Source organism: Phyllobates terribilis, unplaced genomic scaffold (assembly GCF_046119375.1).
Source record: "Phyllobates terribilis strain yellow unplaced genomic scaffold, ASM4611937v1 Scaffold_2__4_contigs__length_985480577, whole genome shotgun sequence".
In the NCBI taxonomy this organism is placed as follows: Eukaryota; Metazoa; Chordata; class Amphibia; order Anura; family Dendrobatidae; genus Phyllobates; species Phyllobates terribilis.
The window spans coordinates 515,698,114-515,708,660 of record NW_027362762.1 but is presented as its reverse complement, the minus strand read 5'-3'; the positions used below and the strand labels follow the sequence as shown (position 1 = coordinate 515,708,660).

Below are 10,547 nucleotides of genomic sequence, written 5' to 3'. Positions count from 1 at the left end.
ATATACCAGTATGGGGCCCCGGATAATGGACATAGAGTATATACCAGGATATGCCAGGATGAAGGACATATATACCAGGTTGGGGGACATATATACCAGGAAGGAGCCCAAGATGGGGGACACTACTACATAATCAGGGAGGAGGTGCAACTTGTATGTGCATGCGACCAACATGCGGGGGGGTGGGGGAAACAGGTCCAAATCTTGCACCTGGGCTGATCGGACTCTAGTTACGCCACTGTGGACAGCTTTTTTAAGATTGAAGCTGCCCGGCGATCAGCTGATTGAGTTAGGTCTGGTTAATCCTATATAGCACCAGCATAAAAATGAATTACAACTAGCCCCCTGCCTATGGGAGTTTATAATCATCATTACCCTACTACTGGAATGGACATTATTACTTATGTAATAAGATATCAGGGCTTAATTGGACCAGCTTCCCTAGAACTATAAAGTTACTGTACTAATCAGTAGCTTTTTAGTGAAACTACTCATCCCGTATCTCATCTAGTGTCTGTGCCCGATAGTGCTGCCTAATTTACATATTCCACAGTGCCCCCACACTCATCATGACAGTTGATAGAGTGGGCAGACTGTTGAACAGGTCTGGTCTGGTCACATGCTCCTCTATACACTGCTGTGCTGTGTAAAGGAATGCAGTGCAGTCTGTGAAGAAAGCTGCAGTAATAAGTGGGTGACACTCTACAAAGGAGGATGAACAGCCTTACATACATATTAATAAGTGCAATAAAATCAAGACCTAACACACTTGTTAAAATAAAGACAAAGTGGACAGCCCCTTTAAGGAAGACCCGGCACCTCTCCCGACATGTCAGTTTTTGTAAATTATTGTATTCTCTATACTATAACAATTCTGGATCATATTTTTCTATGTTGTGCTATTTCTTCATAATTCCTCCTAAAATGTAAGAATAAATTGACAACTGGGTGATACCAGATGAGACCCCTACATACTATGGCACTGTCCAATAAGTGCTGGTGTAAGTAAACTGTGTAGGGATACAGCTCAAGAGAACTGGTAATGCCCAGTTGTTAATGCATTCATCATTTCCTAGAAAGAATAAAGGAGGAACGCTCCAGAGCAATGTCACAGATAATCCAGAGTTTTTATTTAATAAGAAATAAAAGTATTTATTAAAATAGGGTAGGAGACATGTCAAAATGGATGGTTCCTGATAGACTATTATCAATGGATCTATTAAGATGACCAGACGTGACCATGATCACTTCTTAAAGGCTATCATATAATTGTCCGTATTATTGCAGGTAAAGCTCCTGCACAGTCTCATGAGGAATGCTTCCACAATAGCGTGTGCAGTGCAGAAATAGTTTCTAATGGTTTTCTCCTCTCCTGCCAGTAACTTATATCATATTGCTTTAATTCTCTGGTTACATCAGAGTTAAACTAAGACAACTTTCTAATATTACAGCATGGTAGGTGAAGCCATTCCTTTCACCTCCTCCCAAGACACTCTTATTATGGTCATACATCTCTTTCAAGATTTTGTTTTCCTTCAGGAAAAAATTATAAGAAAAGAGAATAAATAGACCTTTGGTTTTCTGTGAAATTGAAAAGTAATCTGGGGGCTGGAATCCACTCAGAACCTCTTGGTCTCTGCCCCTTCTCTCTTCTTACATACTCCCACCCCTCTTTCTTAAAGAGAGTTTACCCATCCTGACTACTCACATGTGAAACCTCCTTTGCTGAGCTGTGCACAACTGGCTGCTCTCAGGCTGCAAGGTGCTAGTAGTAGAAGACTGCACTACTCATCCATCTGTTCTTGCTGCAAACAATCATAGCTGTCTTCTTCAGGAGCCAGAAACAGGAGCAACCTGATGCCAAGCAGACAGCTGGGACCACAAAGGTAAGCAGCAGACTCTGCAGGCACTTGTTCCAAGTAGTTAACTAGATGGTACTCAGTTATTTTGATCTGCTTTACCTAACTTTAAAACAAGGTTTTCTCAGAAAATACACTTGTCTACAAAGTCTAATATTTACAGAAAGAAAGTTTTCATGCATTTCTTTGTGTGTAGACAACTGGGGGTTTCATTCTTCAAGTAATTGTAATCAAGGTGAAAGTTTTACTTGGAAAATGCCATCTTGGGATTGAATTCCTCTGGCATGAACCATCTAGTAAATGTAGAGCAACAGGTGCATAAGGACTTTTTGTAGGACTACTGATTGATTTTATCAAGTGACAGCTGCATTTCACCAGGCTGCAGGTATAATGTACTCACATGACTGCAGAAATTAAAGGGGTTGTCCAGGACTAAACAACTGATGACCTGTTTATCTCCCATTCTGTCAAATGGGCAAAAAAGCGCAGTACTAGGCAGCAGGCACTTAGCAATGTATGAGGATGCTGTATTACATCCTACAGATCTATAGAGCAGATTTCAGATGATGGGTGGGGGTGCCTGTGTCACACCCCACTGATCAATGACTTTTAAGTCCCAGAAACCCCTTTAATCAGCACCACTACTAGGTCTCTGTATATATCTGACTAGAGGTAAGTGATCTCCAGAATGTGCATTAATAAGGTAGCCTAGGTACCTACTAAATGTGTGTTACTCTCATGAATGTAAGATGTAAGTATACTTGTAGGGAGGAGTAAGTAATTTATAGAATGCCTGATAGAAGGATGGCAGAGGGTGATCTGCTGAATGTGCATTACAGTGATATGAGAGTTATGTGACCTGCACAATGTATCAAAAAAGAATATGAAGCGTGTGTTCTGATGAGGGACAATCTACTGAACAGGTATTGGGAAGATGAACAATAGGTTTTACAGGATGTGCATACAGAGCTAGCAGCCCAGTGGCTCAGCGGGGTCCTGGGTTCAAATCCCACCAAGGACAGCATCGGCAAAGAGTTTATATGTTCCCTGGTTTCCTCCCACACTCCAAAGACATAGTAATATGGAAAATCAATTGTGAGCCCCAATGGGGACAGTGATGACAATGTCTGTAATGGGCTGTGGAATGTGATGATGCTATATAAGTGATGCATAATAAATTAAGAGACCTAAAAGGTAGCTGTCTTACAGAATGTATCTTCAATTAAATTGAGTATAGCATAGTGCCTGTGATAGAAACATATGTGTATGTATCCTACTTTTGTAGGTTAGGAGCATGGCTACAATGTAGCTCTTCTACTACTGATCAGTTGGGATATTTTAGGTAGTACTTGTACGCCTAAGGGCACTGTTTGGTAAGCATATTAAAAAGTTAGAACAATTTCACTGATACTGTACTTGTTCTGTTGGGTCTAAAAGGACTTGAGACCTAAGAGAAATATTATGCACATTATGTACTAGAAGAATTTTACTCTGCTAGCTCTTACATCTGGCTATTCTTAACTTTGAAGAGAGACCTTCTCTTTTCAATCCTGAATTTTATCTATTTAGATCATTGGCCCATTTGTTGCATATAGAAATGATGTGCACCAGTAGAATACTAGTTACATAGTTATTATGCATTGCTTATACAGCATCATATTCCACAACGCTTTACAGACATTATCGGCACTGTCCCCATTGGGGCTCACAATCTACAATCCCTATCAGTATGTCTTTGGAGTGTGAGAGGAAATGGAGTACCAGGAGGAAACCCACGCAAACACGGGGAGAACATACAAACTCCTTGCAGATGCTGTCCTTGGTGGGATTTGAACCCAGGACCCAGTGCTGCAAGGCTGCAGTGCTAACCACTGAGCCACCGTGATGCCCATCCAATATAGCTGTACAGTATATCAACTTTTTCATACCAATACTTGTCTTTTCATTGGATTTGGAGTTTGATAAGTAGGTGGGACATCTTGAGAAATGTACCACTTTAGGAAAAAGCATTCTCAATGGTTTTCAACTAGACTGTGAGGCATCCTTCAAGAATTTGGCGATGCCATACATCTGTATACTGTACACAGTTTGAAAGCAGAAATATATAATTGTATTGCAGAAAATTCTACCTTGGTGGTTAGTTATATTTCAAAATTATTTTCCAATCCACTATGATACCGATCCAGTAAGATGTCATATTACCATCAATATTAATGCTTCATCTAGGTTTTACTTTAGATTAGGTTGTAGCCTACTCTTTAGAACTTAGAATTTGAAGCAACCAAAATCATATTCATATTTACTCATGAATCTATGTAAGTGTTTGGCAAAAAAATGTTCGGGTTCTTTTGTGTTTTGTACTACCTAAAGTGGTTGTCCAGTTAAAACAAGCTTTTAACTACTCACAGGACGTGTTGATTGTTTGATGTCTGACTGCTGGGACCCGCACCCATCAGCAGAGAGGAAAGCTTTTATCTCCTTTAGAATGGAGCGGCAGTGCGCATGCTTGACCTCCACTCCTTAATTCCATACACTCAACTTTTCCTGCAGCACCATAGAGAATGCCAATCTGTGGGCGATCTCAGCAGTGGGACTCTCAATGATCAGCAAGGTATCATCTATCCTATGGATCGGTGATTTTTTGCTTTAACAGAACAAACCCTTTAAAATGTACACAAAAATTTGAGGAGATAATAGTTGCTTTAGTTGTCATCCTTGTCAGGGTTTACTTCTTGCATAGGTATTATTTATCACTAGGATGGGACTGCACATCTGCAGAATGCTTTCAGCCATTTTTTATTACGTGTCTATGGGGCTCTCAGAAACAACCAGGCTCTGTATTCAGCTCCATGTCAGTCTTACATTAAATGTGATATCGCACATGCTCCACCATCAATCCATTCAATATTCTTCTGACTGCAGTCATGGATTGAGGACTAGCGGCTTGGAACCTTGTCCTAGTGATCAGTAGGGGTTCCAGCGCTGGGGCACCCAATTAAACCTGCATGGCATATCTTGTAATCTCCCCAATCAGAACTCATGTAATATATTATAGAAATATTAGTAGTTACCGGACATATATGATAACAAGTCATCATGACAGTGGAGTCCAATCACATATGGATTCTTCTCTGCTGTGGAGGTAGTGGTTTTTCAGAATCAGCGCAAATAATGTAATATGCCTGAGGAACCATTGCAACAAAGATGATTTCACTACTAGATCAGAAAGATCTGGGCTCATAAACTATGTTGGGATTAGTGAAAAAAATAGTTTTGTGTCAGTTGCCTTGGTTGCTATCATTTATACTTCAAATCCATGTGAAATGTTAACACGGTACCGTATATACGTGTGCCATCTCCCTACACAGAGAAAGGGGGAAATACAGCAACAATGAGCCACGCTGATCCTAAGAAAGCAGCTTATGCCACCTTTTACCCTAATCTGAGTACAGTCAGTATTCTGTATTCTCTGCTCTGAAAGAAAGAAAAGAAAGCTTAAGAAATATGTTTGGATGGACGGAGTGGAAATGTGATGATATTTGCCTCAGTGTCCTGCTGCTATTCTAGTTGCCACGTGCTCTGGCAACAGTAGGAGAGGTGTTCACAAGTAGTCTGCCAGTGGCAGGGACGCACTGAAGTTATATGGCTGGTGCTGTGGATTAAGACTAGAGAAACATCCCTACCCAGCATGTACACTTTGTGTATTTTCTCTCCGAGATACTGCAATATAATCTGTGCCTTTGTAAATGCTGCCTTTGTTTCTTTCACAGTATTCTTTCCAGTGTTTTATGATGCTTTTTGTATTTTATGTCATGGCGTTTTACACTCCATAGGTTTCCCTCTGTAAAGTCATATACTGTATATGTAGATGGATATTACAAGTTTTCCTTTGTGGGGTGTCAGAACTGTAGGAAATACGCACCAAAAGTTGGATGGAAAAAAAAAGTGAATACATTCTTTCCTATGCAATGTTCTTTCTGAACAAAGTTAGGATTTTGAAACATGTGCCTGAAGTTAAGAGCATCCAAGTATTTTTTTTTCCTGTTAACACAGATATTTAAAGCGAAGCTCCGGAGTGGTGCCACCAGCAAATATAATGCTAGGAAATTGCTTGTCAGTAATTCCTTAAAGAAGGTTAATTATCAGGTTAATGCTGTTCCAGCTGAAGGCAGGATGAAGTAGTGACAGACACCCTGATTTCAGAAGTTTGTCTTTTACTTGTGAATATGCTGCACTTTTGTTAAAGTCACAGATCATGAATACATTGGAGCCCTAAGCCCTAAGTCACACTACTGTCAGTTCAGCAAAAGTACATATCATTGGTGCAACCTGTGCAGCTGGACATAAACCCAACGGCTAAGAGGCCACTTCTACCCCCAAAGCAGGTGGAATTGTGCATTGCGATGAGCTAGTGGACTGCAAATGGCCCATGTCCTGTTCTTGCACAGGGGCCCCATTCTGTCTGTGTCCACTAATGAAACTACTGCATATAATATAAAAAAAAAAATCACATGCAACATGGCGCATGTCATCAACATATAGTCATCTGCAAGTTTCAAAGGGGTCTTCTGAGAAAGAATGGCATTTTGGAGCTTTTAGCTGCACCACATACTACATTTGAATGTGATTAAATATCATAATTAACATTTTTGGTGATTCAGCACACTTGGGGTTATCCGGTCACCATATTTTGATAACCTATCCTTAGCATAGGTCATCAACAAGCCTGTGCAGATTCTCGGTGGGCCCATCAGTGAGGGGGCTGCCTGTCTTAACAAAGCAGGAACTGCAGTGACAATGCAATTCCTCAATTATCAATGAAGGTTCCAATATAAAGAAAGGAAAAGGACCTATGTGACATAAAAGTTACATGACCAAAGGTAGTTCACCCGGCCTGCGGGAACCAAAAGTAGCTGCAGAGGAGGAGAGAGACTGGAAAGCTGTCACTACACTCTTCCTCCACCATTAACACAAGCTCCAGGAGAGGTGAGAATTGTCAAAGTTTTAGTGTTTAGTGTGGTTTGGGACAGAATCTTATTATGATTGTAGGGGTACGAAGCTGATGTCAGGAGAGTTGGGTATAATGTTGGTGCCAGTGGGAAAGAGGTAGAAATGGGGAGGCACAGTGCTGCTGCCAGTGCAGGAAGGTTGGGAAGCACAGTGTTGATGAAAGTGGGAGAAGGTTAGGAAGTGAGGGGGCATAGTGTTGCTGGCACTGGAGGAGGGATAGAACTGCATGAACAGTGCAGCTGCCAGGAGGTAGGGGTGGGATGGGGGGCACAGTGCAGCTGCCAGTGGTGGAGAGGTGGAAATGGTAGTAACAGTGCTGCTTTCATTGGGGTGTAATGTAAAGGGGGGGGGGGCATAATACTGCTGCCAGTGAGCCAGATTGGGGGCACAGTGCTGCTGCCAGTGGCGGAGAGGTGAGAAGGGGTAGCATAATGCTGCTGCTGAAAGGGGAGGAGTGGTAAGGGGGTCACAGTGCTGCTGTCAGTGGGGTAGGGGTTTATTCGTGGCACAGTGCTGCAGAAAAGAGTGGAATAGAATTGAATGCTGCCACCATTGAAAAAGGGGTAGGAAGGTAGGTAATTTTGCACTGTTATATATGTTTGCCACTGCTGAGAAGGTAGTCAGTGCTGCATTATGATATGTGTTTTTCATTTTTCGCTGTGCTCTGGTATTTGGCGTATCTGAAGTGGTATAGTGTGCTGCAGTGTATTCAGCACTGCCAGGGAGATATTTTGTTCTTGCCTATTTCCCAAGTCACTTTTACACTCAGTGGAGAGAGCACTGGCACATCACTGACATTGTGGTCTGCACCTGGGAGAGTAAGGAGATGGGTGGTGTGTTAGATTCTCTTTTTTGAGATACATGTTGTCCCCACCTCTGGAACTGCCACCAATCAGACATATATACCATATTCTGTGGATTTACCATAAATGTCTAATATTAAAATGATCTCTATTAGAAAGATTAGTCTAAGCTTAGAATAATCTTTAACAAACATGTCAAGAAAGCTGACAGAACTTAAAAGTTTGCCACAGTTTTCATTATGCATCACTAATTTTCTGAGGTGTGGCATGGGGGTCAGTCATATTGTCTGTGGGCTTCAAATGAATAGGAACTGTTCTGCAGTACTTGACAATGACCCCTGCACATTGAAAGGAGCTGCACATTGAAAGGAGCTGCACATTATAGCTCTGTAAATGTGTTAACAGCTGACGGCCACCAGAGCTTATTACAACTGATCGGTGGGGATGCCTGGTATTCCCTTGAAAAGGATCTGTTCTGCAGTATCCAGCAGTGGCTGCTACAGATGGAATGGAGCTACATATTACAGCTCTTTTCAATGTGTTACATCTGGCTGCTGTCAGAGCTTATAGTAGCAGATTGATGGAGGTGCTGATGTTGGACCCCTACCAATCTGATATTGATGCACAACTTGTTTAAGAGTAAATACCTGGAGATCTTTATTGTACAATTCATAACAGAATGAGATGAGGCTGGCTAAGTGTGATATTTATTTATATGTATTTATTTAGCAGCTTAACATCAAATTGAAACAAAAGGGTTGTACAGAATTAGAAACACATGTCTGCTTTGTTCCAAAAACAGTGCCACCCCTGACGATGGGTTGTGTTTGGTATTGCAATACGATGTAAAACCTATGTGAAGGTGTGGCACTGTTTTTTTGAAAGAAAGCAGCCATATCTTATTAATACTGGAAACCCCCTTAATGTATCTCTAATTTCCTACCTGCAAACCTGACTATACCCAGATCCAAAATATTAGTGCGACTTGTGATGTAGAAGAAATAGTTACTTTGCCATATGGTCAAGGGACAAATAGTTATTGTGTCATATGGTCAAGGGACAAAGTTCTTTTATACCACATATTCATTCTCTGTTGTAGAGGTTGCAACATAAGCTATGACAGTAGTGTGAAAGTAAATTGGTTCTAGAGTTGAGCAAATAATGTTCCCGGGCCTTAGTCATTGGCCATGTCAGTGAACTGCAGAACTCCTACTGCCTGTGGACCCCCAGAGTATGAGTAAAAGCTCAGTTTGTATTTTTGCATCCCTGAGCCTATGGAGTCATCGTCTTTGAAATGGACCCGTTTATCAACAGCCATGTGGCTTATTGAGATAGAAGTTTCCCATTTATATGGATCCTTTGTCCTGTTTTTCAGTCCAACAAAACCCATTTAAAGGGTTGTTCTACTGTGCCATCTTCAGGACATACCACTCATAGCCCTCAGCTTCCTGCTTTGTCATGAGTGGTGCACTCCTGAACATTGGCATGGTCTCGCTGATATTTGCTCTGCAGCATGTGAGAAGCGCAGAAGAATTGAGGCTAGTCAGATCCAGCTATCAAGCTGGCTTTAGCAGGAAATTATTTTTAATGGGAGGTAATTTTCAAAATTGCTTGTATTTACACTACTTTGCAATTTTACCTTTGTAAATACTTAAGACAACCCCTGTAATTGTCAATAAAAAGACTACTGAAGACATGCAGTGGCTTGTGAAAGTATTCACACCCTTGGCATTTTTCGTGTTTTGCTACCTCACAACATGGAATTTCACTGTTTTTTTAGGCTTTGCATCAGTTCATGTAAATAACATGCCTACAACTGTAAACATTTGGTTTTCTTTTTATTGTAATGCAAATAACAAATAGGACAAAATACCTGAAAACTTCAGTGTCCATAACAATTCACCAACTAAAGTCAGTACTTTGTAGAACCTCCTTTTGCTGCAATTACAGCTGCAAGTCACTTTGGATAAGTCTCCATGAGCTTTCCACATCTTGCCACTGGTATTTTGCCCATTCTTCAAGGCAAAACTGACTGATCCAGCACCTTCAAGTTAGATGGTTTCCTCTCGTGAACTCAATCTTCAAGTCTGACCACAGATTCTTAATTGGATTAAGGTCTGGGCTTTGACTAGGCCACTCCAAAACATTTACATGTTTCCCCTTAAACCAATCGAGTGTTGCTTTCAGCAATATGCTTTTGGTCATTGTCTTGTTGGAAGGTGAACCTCCATCCCAGTCTCAAATTACTGACAAGCTGATACAAGTTTTGCTCAAGAATATCCCTGTATTTCGCACCATCCATGTTCCCCTCAACTCGAACCATTTTCCCTGTCACTGCTGCCGAAAAACATTCCCACAGCATGATGCTGCCACTGCTAATGTTTCACTGCGGAGATGTTGTTCTTGGGGTGATGAGCTGTGTTGGTTTTACACCAGACATAGCATTTACCTTGGTGGCCAAAAAGTTAAATTTAGATCTTATCTGACCACAGCACCTTCCTCCATACATTTGGGGAGTCTCCCACATTTCTTTTTGCAAACTCAAAATGAGCCTTACAATTTTTGTGTGTAAGTAAAGGTTTTTTTCTGCCCACTCTTCCATAAAGGCCACCTCTATGGAGTATAGGGCTTCTTATGGTCATATGGAGAGACACTCCAGTCTCTGCTTGTGGACTCTGCAGTTCCTTCAGGGTTACATTTGGTCTCTGTGCGGCATCTCTGATTAATGCCCTCCTTGCCCCGGCTGAGAGTTTTGGTGGGTGGCCCTCTCTTGGCAGGTTTGTTGTGGTACCATGTTCTTTCCATTTGATGATAATGGATTTGATGGTGCTTCAGGAGATCATCAGATATTGGGATATGTTTTTATAACCCAACC

General features: G+C 41.3%; 1 protein-coding gene across 1 annotated transcript in view; it reads left to right on the top strand.

Annotated features, from left to right (window-relative positions):
• The first annotated feature begins 1,660 nt into the window (after positions 1-1,660).
• The window catches only part of COL8A2 (collagen type VIII alpha 2 chain), a 253,022-nt gene continuing 244,135 nt past the window's right edge, over positions 1,661-10,547 (top strand). Inside the window, exon 1 of the mRNA XM_073665931.1 lies at positions 1,661-1,886. The gene's annotated coding sequence lies outside the window, so the exon portion shown is untranslated. The remainder of the gene's footprint in view (positions 1,887-10,547) is intronic.